The sequence below is a fragment of the Canis lupus genome, chromosome 32 (genome assembly GCF_003254725.2).
Source record: "Canis lupus dingo isolate Sandy chromosome 32, ASM325472v2, whole genome shotgun sequence".
NCBI lineage: Eukaryota > Metazoa > Chordata > Mammalia > Carnivora > Canidae > Canis > Canis lupus.
Genome location: NC_064274.1, coordinates 3,711,896 through 3,720,650, shown reverse-complemented (window position 1 = coordinate 3,720,650; position 8,755 = coordinate 3,711,896).

Here is an 8,755-nt window from a genome sequence, read left to right as displayed (position 1 = left end):
ACAAATATACTCTTGTAATAAGTCTCAAGTAAACTAAAATATCCATTTACCAGCTAGCCAGTTTTTTGTTTATAATTGCTTTGTTAAAATTGATAGACCAATAGGTGATTTCCTAGTCTTTTTTCTGTCATTCTCTTTTCTTTCCTTTTTTTTTTTTTTTAACAAAGCAATGGACTGGATTACTTTTATAATAAGGCAAAAATCTAGCAAAAAATGAAAGAAGCAATAAGCTCTTATAAACTTTGAATATGTGAAGAAGACAAAGAGATTAGACCCATCCCAAAGGCTTAACTTAACATGATCCTCTTGCAGTGCTTTCAATCTGCATCAGTCAAGGGTGTCACTAGCCAGTTTCGGAATACAGAAAACTGACAGTCCTGTTTGGACATGTCTCTCCCACATATCTCATTGCTATCTAGAGCATATCCGTATTCTCACCAAATCCTACCAATCTTAGATCATTAACATTTCTTAAATTCATTCATCTTTGTCTAGTTCTGCTGCTGTTTCTCAAATTGCCACTGTTTCTCATCAGATGTATTTACTCGCATCCTAACTCTGGTCCTCTTATCCTTCCTGATCTTCTCCAGGTTCTTCTGCACTTTTGAACCAGAGTGATTTGCATGTTAAAATGCAAATTTAATCATGTCTCGTCTTCTTTTGCACTGTTCTTAGGATAAATATCAAAACCTTCAACATGACCTTCATGGCTCCACATGGTCTGTTCCTGCCTCATCTCCTACCAAGAGCTCCCTCATTCTCTGTGCTCTAGACACATGACCTTACTTTAACTTCTAGAACATGGCATTTGTCTATAGGGAACCTATATCTAGCATGGCACCTGGTATAGGGTAGAAGGCAATAAATATCTTGATGAATGCACAGGATGAATAAATGAAGTATAATGTGGCAGGATAATGTCATACTGGGTAGATGTATACTACGAGAACTTCTGCTTTGTCATGTATAATACATATTTTAGATTGTTTTCTTCACAAGGAAACCACTGTCAACACCATTGCACAATATGTAAAGAACAAAGTTTACAAGTCAAGGCAATAGATTTTTCTTTGATTTACATGACAAGAGATATTCATCTGCACTTCGATTGGGAATACAAAGGCTACTTTACTTATCATATGCATTAATTAAAATATCATTCATTCATAGTTTTAACCCAGAGAAAATATCTTTTACGAAGATATTAAATAATAAATTCATACACACAGAAAAACTCACATTTTGACTGAGAAAGGCACAGATGCTCTTCAGAGTAAAAATAACTTCAATAGCAATTTCTTTGAAAGAATACAATTTTAAAGTAAATATGTGGTTCAGGCATTTTCTGAATGGGATTGCTGAGTTGATTTTGAACTGGGAGTTGTAATCTAATCAGGTCAATCTAGCCTGTGATCCAGCAGATAGAAACTCAGTTGTGTGGAAGAGGAAAAATGAGAAGATTAATATTTACTATGAAGTACACAATGTAAAGAGGATTTAATAGATAGATACTCTCTCTTAATCCCTATAACAACCTAGAGTGTTATCTTCCATTATCTCCAGTTTACTGCTAGGAAGCAGAGCTTAGGAGGTTACACAGATATTAAGGGCAATGTAGTATTTGTCTGACTCCAAAAACTTCTCTTGATTTCCTGTGATTAACTGCAAAGCTCGCCTTCTTATTACTCCTCCTCAGGGACCACCACAGACACTTCTTACCTTCTGGGGTTATTTTTCTCTATAGATTTCCAAGTGACTGAACTCCAGTTACTCCAACAGTTACTATCATTACTCTAAATTACTCCTAATCCTAGCTAGGAAATTTACTTTAGTGCTGTCTTGGTGGCTTCATTATTTTCATTTTTTTTTTATTTTTTTTAAAGATTTTATTCATTTATTCATGAGAGACACACAGAGAGAGGCAGAGACACAGGCAGAGGGAGAAGCAGGCTCCCTGCGGGGACCCCGATTCCGATGTGGAACTCGATCCCAGGACCCCGAGATCATGACCTGAGCCAAAGGCAGACACCCAACCACTGAGCCATCCAGGCGCCCCTATTATTTTCATTTATAGCATTCTCTGTATGAGATTCTTTAAAGATCAATCAATGGCTTAAAATTCTTTTTCTTTTGAAATGTATTGTCATTTATCTGAATAGAAAATGTTGAAATTTGAGGATCTTGGTTTCATTAAATACAATTGTGCAAAAATACTTCTGCACATCTTCAGTGAACTTTTAATTATATGTCTAATAAAACCTCTCTCTAAAGACTGGGTGTTAAAGGCCCATTTCTGGACTACTCACCAAATTTCTTGTATTCTAAATTGACTTCTCATAGTATGCTATAAATTCTGAAAGAAATAATTTGAAGACCAAAAGGTTATAATAACAAATATTTGGACAAAGAATAAAACATTCTGATGTCTTCTAGATAGTGGAGATTATCAGACTCACAGATTTTGGCTTAATGTTATAAAATCAAAGTCAATCAGAGATGATTGTCTGGATTTTTAATTTTCATATGAACTGTCTCTAATTTCTAAGCAGCCCTGTTTGAATTAACCAATTAAGATGTAGGCTCCAGTTTTATATTGCCAGTAACTTGCTAAGCATTTCACTGCCAGCTGTCTTTCTTTCTGTCTTTTTCGTAAGACAGGAAAAAAAAGTACTTGTTTTTTTTGTGAAGATTTTAGTCCAAAAAATGACTTACATTTTTGTAAAAATGGCACATGTCATCCTTGAAAACAAAGGACTCTCAAATCATCAACTTTTATTGAGCATTAACCTTGTGTCAATTAATGGAAAGGTGATAGAGAGAATAGAATTTATTCATTTATTTATTTAAAGATGAACTCATACTATATTACAATAAAGTATTGCCAGAAACAAATTCAAACTTAGATAAGGAGAGTTACCAGACGAAAGACTTTGCAACCAGGAACAACTTCCAATCTCAGAAATCTCTAAGTGTCTCAAAATCAGACAGAAAAGTCTTCTCATGTGCAGGGGAAGGAGAAGTGTTACGGGTTGAACTTTGTCTCCCAGAAAGGTATGTTGAAGTCTCAAATCCCAGTATCTCAGCACGTGACCTTATTTGGAAAGAGTCATCGCAGATAGTCAAGATGAGGTCATACGAAGTAGGATGTGCCCTTCATCCAATAGAACTATAAGAGCATGTGAAGATACAAGGGGAAAATAGTATGGAGCTGGATACCGGAGTAATATAGCTGCCAACCAGGGAGCACCAATGATTAACAGCCACCAAAAGCTAGGAGGAGGTAAGGAAGGATTGCACCCTGCGACTCAGAGGGAACATGGTCCTGTTGACACCTTGAAGACCTTTCAGACTTCTAGCCCTCCACAACCGTAAAAGAATCAAGTTCTAGTGTTTTAAGCCACCTGGTTTATGGTAATTTGTTACAGCAGATCTAAGAGACTAACACAAGGGGTAAAAAATATTAGCAGAAACTTTTAAGAGGCAGTTGGGCAAGCAAGGAGAAATGCCCAATGGGGTCTCATGGGAAAAGAGTCTTGGCGCATTCAGCGAGTTCTCAGAATAAACTGATTTGGGGGTTTGTTTTGCTTTTTTTTTTTTTTTAAGATGTATTTATTATTTATTATTTAATTATTATTTATGACAGAGAGAGAGAGAGACAGGCAGAAACACAGGCAGAGGAAGAAGCAGGCTCCACAGACAGAGCCCCACGCAGGACTCGATTCCGGGTCTCCAGGAATACAGAGACCCTGGCTGAAGGCAGGGCTGAAGGCGGCACTAAACCGCTAAGCCACCGGGGCAGCCCCTTGTCCTTGCTTTTTTAGTGCTTGCTCAGGCTTGGGAGGTAATCAGAACTCAAAGAAGGAAAGAAGCCTGCCTAAAGCCTAATCAAGACAAAGCAGATGTAAGAAATGGGCAATTGTGAATACGTGGTCAGTATGAAATTAATTTTATTTGAATTTCAATGGAAAAATAATTAAGTGAAACTAAAGAGATTGAGGAAATTCACATATTTCTGCACAAAGACTTCAATTCCCAAAGAATTTATTTAATGTAAAGACTTATGTAAGAGGTCAGAATTCATGGTTTTTTTTGTTGTTGTTGAACTATAGGGTTAAGTTTTGAACTAATTTTTGACTTGATGCTAGGGGACATGGAATTTAGCACACATGTAAGTGCTTTTCACCCTCTGGAGCTCATCTGCTTTGTGAGGCATGTTACTAGTCTTATGACAGCAAATTTTATAAGTTGTACATAATTCCCACAATTTTTCATCTGTCCATTGGTCTCAGGGTCTTTTTTCCTGAAATATTTATTTTCATCCATCTTTTGGTTGTCTCAACTTTGGCATAGAAACTTTTTTTCTTTTTTCAATTTTAATAGTAGGCTCTTTGGTCTAAGTTTTTGAATTCTTTTTTTTTTTTTTAACGATTTTATTTACTTATTCATGAGAGAGAGAGAGAGAGAGAGGCAGAGACACAGGCAAAGGGAGAAGCAGGCTCCCCACAGGGAGCCTGATGAGGGACTCTGTCCCAGGACCCCAGGTCATGCCCTGAGCCAAAGGCAGACGCTCAACCACTGAGCCACTCAGGTGTCTTTTGAAGTTCTTGAATTCTTGATAATTTCTCTAATTTCATTTAAATTTGAAAGACAATTTGGCTCGGCATGAAATTCTTGAGTCATACTTTGTTTTCCCCAAAATTTTCTAGATCTTGCTTCTTTGTCTTCTGACATTGAATGGGGCATTGAAGGAAGTCTCAAACCAATCATATTTATTCCTCTTGTCTAGGACTTGCTTCTGTAACATCCCATCTGCCAGGATTCCCTTATGACTTTTTCTGTATTCTCTTTAGGTTACCAAATTCACCAAAGTATAATTTGGTATTAAACATTAGATAATAGTTTGTCCTGGGGACATTGTATACTCTCTTGATCTTCAAATGAAAAAATTTTTAAAGAATTTACTTACTTGTTTGTTTTTATTCTCTTTTGTTCTCTTAGAGTATCAGCTATGCATTTGTTGGATCCCTATTGATGAATTTTCATTCCTGTTATCATTTTCATATTCCTGTTCTTTTCCTGTTTTCTTTTTTTTTTTTTTTTAATTTTTATTCATTTATGATAGTCACACAGAGAGAGAGAGAGAGGCAGAGACACAGGCAGAGGGAGAAGCAGGCTCCATGCACCGGGAGCCCGATGTGGGATTCGATCCCGGGTCTCCAGGATTGCGCCCTGGGCCAAAGGCAGGCGCTAAACCGCTGCGCCACCCAGGGATCCCTCCTGTTTTCTTTTGAGTGATTTCCTCAAGCCTATTTGTACTTTGTGTCCCTGACATAATTCTATTTGTGTTTCATTCAAGGTGGGGGGATCTAATATAGCCTATACGTAATTCAATTTTCTTGTCTTAATTTTGTTTTGAATGATTTCTTTTTTTTTTATAATTTTATTTTATTTTAATTTTTATTTATTTACAATAGTCACAGAGAGATAGAGAGAGAGAGAGAGAGAGAGAGAGGCAGAGCAGAGGGAGAAACAGGCTCCATGCGCCGGGAGCCCGACGTGGGATTCGATCCCGGGTCTCCAGGATCGCGCCCTGGGCCAAAGGCAGGCGCCAAACCGCTGCGCCACCCAGGGATCCCTTGAATGATTTCTTCAAGTCTATCAATGCACTGTGTCCCTTTCTTTAATTCACATTTACTTTAGTTTTTGGTGTTTCCAACATTATTTTATGTCTCTATTCATGTGTATTTTTGTTTTCCATTTCTATTTTAAGCTCTAGCTGATAACTTTTAATCTCTTTGTTGCTTTATAATCTTTGTATCTTGTGTTTTCTTTTTCAGTGTTCTCTGCATAGGTGTATATATAAGATATATATGTTATATATGTAATGTTTTATATACATTATACATATATATAAACCATTATATACACACACACACACACACACACACACACACATATCTGTTCTAGAAGGGAAAGGAGTGAGAGAGCTCTCTGGTGTTCCTTTTATAATGCCTTAATCCCACTCAGGAGAGTTTGACCCTTATGACCTAAGCACCTCCCAAAGGCCCTGCCTATCTAATAATATCACATTGGGTACTAAAATTTCAATATATGAATTTTGAGGGGACACAAACATTCAGACCATATATATATATATATTTGTCATACACTGTCTATGTCTCTTTGGATGATTACTTTTGTGATGTACGTCCAACACTTACTGAGCATTTGCTATTTGCAGACACACTTCTAAGCCCTTAGTCCTCATTATCTCATTAGATATAAGTGCTTCATTTGTTTACATATGCTTTTCTACTTCTTTTTGTGAACATTCATTCTGGTTAGTAGTTGAGTTTGAAGGAGTGGATGAGTTATTTATTAGAGAGTATAAAGTAGTGTGGCCATGACAGAATTGTGGAATAAGCTGAAGTCTTGTCAAAAAACTCTTCTGAGCTAATGGCTCCAATACCTGGTCCCAAAATATATTATTTTTTATACCTTTGAGACGTTTTCCCTCTGTGTTCTTACAACTGGTGTTGCATACAGGGAAGCACTGGATATCCATTGCAACCTGGCCCTCACTATTTCTTTCTCCTCTTTCACTTTATTCTGCTTCCAGCAGTGGCAAAGTCACTATAAACCTTTCTTTTTCAACTAAGCTTACTTCTAGACAGGAATTGCAAACTTAAGTGCCCACAAGGACCCAATATATAGACATTACAAGTACTCCAGCTTTGATAGGCCAGTCTATTTTCTACATTAAAAAGAAAACAGTCTTTTAAAGATTCAGTCCTGACATTTTTCTCAATTTCCTTAGTCAAACCCCACTAAAAGTAAAAGTAGTTACAAACAAAAAGATAAAATACACACAGGAAGTAGAAAAATAAAAGCATGAGGAATAGGTACAATGTACCAATCTCTGAAATAAGGAAGCTACCACAGTGTATGAGCATAGACCATTAAGCTCGCCAAACGAATACTGAGAATGCTTCAGGAAGAAGAGGCAGCACACAGAGAAGCAACATCTCACACTCCTGACTTTGAGGAGGGCTCAGTTCTTCCCACAAAATAAATGTCCCCATTTAGAAAGCCATATGCAGTAACCCTATCTATCTATCATCTATCTATCTTTTAAAAAATTCTTCACTGCTTACTCTTCCTGTTGCTGTGGTTTACATAGTCACACTCATCTCTTTGGAAAACATATTTCCTTTCTTAAGGTAGGGAGAATAAAGCTACCTCTCGTCAATACTACTTATACTCGTAAAGTGTGACTATTATCTGCTAATGTAGTAGTTTTCAATTTCGAGCTCTTGAGCTGTTTATCATATGTCAACACATCAAAGGTAGATCATGAGTTTTCCTAAAAAATTGTATAGAAACAATAAAAATAACTTTTTCTTTCCACTTTGGATGAAATGTTACTAATCGGAGCAACAAGACTAATTTCTAATGTTGATCTGAAAATCTGGATGGCTGTTAGTGTCATTTTAACTTTTAAATGGTATAGAATCTGAATTATTTATTGACAAATTCAATTTATTTTAGACTGAACTTTTCAAAATATAAGACTCATTTTCATGACACTGTATCTTATTACAATAAATGAAAGTTTAATTCAATGTATATATGTCCAACAATGTTGAGGTATTGAAGTAAATGGTAAATAGCCATTAAAAATGTTTTTGAAACACTTAATAAAATATAAAATATTCAGGACATAATCATAAGAAGAAAGAAATATGGATACAAAATCACATTTACACTGTCTCGGTTTTAGAAAAAACATACACATAAAGTAATTGACAGGGGATAAACTATTAATTATGATTATCTCTGGGTCATGAAATTATGGATGATTCCTAATTTTCTTCTTCATGTTTTCATTGAATTTTCTAAATTGTCTCCATTAGATATGGGTTTTATGATAAGGGCAAATAAAATTTTAAAAGTGATCTATAGGAAAAAAATGGAAGAATAGTCCTGAGTAATGAAAAAGTTTGGAATTACTACTTTATGCTGTAATGGAAATTAGCAAGATAAAAAGAGAGGTAAATTAATTAGTTCATTTCTTTCTTCCAAGATGACTCCAGGGCCTCTCTTCAAGCTTTAACACTCATTAACCTAAAATGATCACTTGGTTACTTTTACTTGACCAGCCTAGAACAATGTTTAGTCTCAGCATAAGAAGAGATGTGAGGGGAGAAGAGATGTGAGACATCAAGAGATGGCTCAATCAGTTAAGTATCCAACTAATGATTTTGGCCCAGGTGATGATCTCAGGGTTGAGAGATGTAACACCATGGCATCTCCATGCTCAGCAGAGGAGTCTGCCTAAGATTCTCTCTCTCCCTCCTCCTTTGCCCATCTCAGCTCACACACTCCCTCTCTCTCTCTCTCTCTCTCTCACACACACACACACACACAAAGACAGATATGATATACATCCTTAAATTCTGAAAACAAAAATGGTAAAATGAATAAAATTAATGAAAGTAATCAAAGGAATTCTAATTTTTTAAAAATTAGCACTTTTTTTCCTTTCAGTGTATTGAAAAACATACACTCTGGTAAACTCCCAGGTTTTCTATATCCTCTAACATTTATGCCACAATTGCTAGTAAACAAGAATAATATGAAAAAACACTATGTGTAAAGCACTTTAGAAATGATAATCATGTCATAGGATTCAGTTTTTATTTAACAAAACAAATAGAGATTGTTAAATACAATATATGTGGTCTCAATTGAAACA